At 33.3% G+C, this 2457-nt stretch overlaps 1 pseudogene; it reads right to left on the bottom strand.

The window, feature by feature from the left end:
• Nucleotides 1-249: 249 nt before the first annotated feature.
• LOC110641563 (protein NRT1/ PTR FAMILY 3.1-like) lies at nucleotides 250-1455 on the bottom strand (annotated as a pseudogene).
• Nucleotides 1456-2457: the final 1002 nt, after the last annotated feature.

Genomic DNA, 2457 nt, shown 5'->3' with positions numbered 1-2457 from the left:
TGATGCTGCCAAGTCTCTCCTTTTTGTAGACCAGAGAAGTGAAGAGGGTGAAGGAGGAAGGCAAGTCGGCTGTTGCAGAAGAGAAGACAGGGTCATACCATTTAGCCCTCTTATCTAGGTTTGGGTTGGACTTTTGATGCAACAATTTATTTTCAGTGGGCTTGGGTTTTGTTTCTTACTTCATCTAATGAAATATTTAAAAAAAAAAAAAAAATCTTTGCGATGCCAATTGACTAGAACCAGTCCAGTTCAAAGTGGGTTTAGAACCGAATTAATATTCCGGGAATGCCATATTGCGGCACAAGCCAAAAAAACTGACATGGAAAGAGTGGTGCTGTTGCTATTTGTAATCCCAGTAGCCCGTGCTATATGCTTCCTCTTGACTTCAACAATCCAGCAACCAGAGTGGCTAATATTGAAATGGCGAAAACTATGGCCATTCTGTGCAAGAAATTTTTGCCGCACTCAAGCCCTGTGAATTTTTGAAGGGAAGGAACAAATATACGGTCGTATAAAGCTATTGTAGCAAGCATGAAGTCATGTTGAACACAGACGAGAAGCAGCAGGGATTTGGAAGGATTTTGTGAGATGCCTATTCATGGTATTGGCTCGTTAATTATAGTGAGAATGTGTTCTGTTGGGCAGAGGCCGTAAAAAAGAGGATTCCAACAGCCATTATTGGTAACATTTTGATCACAGATTTCAGTCTTCAACTCTATGAACAGTGTTTGATCTCCATAGGTTTGGTTTTTCTAATGGTTTGAGCTTCTCCTCATCTGTCATAATGGCTGCCTTGTCCAAAAATCTGCATTGCATTGTAAATGAGATTTTCTTAGGTGTACCGATCTGGGTTATCCTCTTCAGCATCAGTATATGCAAAAGAAATGAAACTTAAATTGTTCAGTATGATGAAGCATTCCATCTGCTGAAATAGAGGCATCAAGCTCCTCATAAAGTACAAAAAATAAGGATTGGAAACTGCAGAAACCTTCCTTTTTCTTAATGCAGCCACATTGACTTGTAACAATCTTGCAAATGGACAACCAGCTGGCTCTAAAATTCGATAGAGTGGGTGGGTACCCAGCTACAAATATGGCTATTGATAGGAGCAGGGGAATTGCAGGAATTCCAAGGCCCCAGACCCATCCAACATAATCTTGAACATAAACAAGCACAGTTGATGCCAACAGAATTGATCCCCCATGAGGAAAAAGTACCAATTAAAGAATCTTCAAGTTGTCATTCTTGCTTTGGATCTTCGCCACAATACTGATCTGCCCCAAATGCCTCCACGCAAGGCCAGATTCCTCAAGAGATATCCAGTGGATGTCAGTAGAAGAGAGAGAGAGAGAGAATTCCAAGTTGAACTGCATTGGCTTTCTGGCACACTTGATTCTCTTGACATGGTGGTGGCCTTAGCTCTGGCAATGTTGCTGATATTGTTAAGCTAATCATTCCCTAATCACATTAATATTAGACAAAATAAGTAATTAAAATTGTGGCTGATTATATTTGTGAAAAAATTTATCTCAATTTGGTAATTTTATTTAGCTACTTATTTAAAACTTCATTAAAATTAAAAAGGTACTTAACCTTAAATTACTAAAATTTAGCTTTTTAGTAATAAAATTGGTAAAAAAAAAATGATATTCAACCATAATCTCGATCTTCATTCATGCCAAGTTACATGATTAAAATAAATCATTAAGCATCATGTTTGAAAATATATTATTTTGAAGATTAAAAAAATATATACCACTCGTAGTAATTTAGTAGTCTAATATATTATAACAAAAATTTTTAAATTTAAATGCTATTTTTTTCTAAAAAAATTATACACTAACAACAATATTGAAGATAAAATTAAAAGAGACATAAACAATAAATTGAATTTAGAATTCGATTGAGGTAGTTTAATTAATAATGATTTTTTTTGTTCATTAAGATTCAATTTTATTAGAGGGTATTTTAAATTTTTTATTTTAAATATATTAGAATTATATAAAAAACACAATCTTAAAAATATTTGTATGACAAATACAATTTTAATATATAAAAATGATACCAAAAAGGCCATGAAATTAAATATAAAAAATAAATTGGACGTAGACAGCCAACAGGAGTTTTAATGTGTTTATTAATCTTTGGAAGCAAGCAGGAAAATTAGCGCCACAGATATATGAAATGGGAAATACTGTTTTGTGATTCATGGATTTGCAAGTTGATTAAGATCAATCTCACTTGTTAACAACAACACATTGTCAAACTCAACTCTTGAATTTGATTTGTTTTGTCTTCTTCTCTATGATAATCTACCTGCATAATTATTGGAGAAAAGCCACTGAAATTTAACAGCTAAATTATATTAACCGTCTCTTAATTTATGTGATTATTACGTGTCAAACGCTCAATTTTAATTTGTTAAAATAAAATTTCTTAACTTTAATTTTATTTCAA

Source organism: Hevea brasiliensis, chromosome 13 (assembly GCF_030052815.1).
Source record: "Hevea brasiliensis isolate MT/VB/25A 57/8 chromosome 13, ASM3005281v1, whole genome shotgun sequence".
NCBI classification, from domain to species: Eukaryota; Viridiplantae; Streptophyta; class Magnoliopsida; order Malpighiales; family Euphorbiaceae; genus Hevea; species Hevea brasiliensis.
The sequence above is the reverse complement of the archived record's forward strand: the minus strand, read 5'-3'. Positions and strand labels throughout refer to the sequence as shown.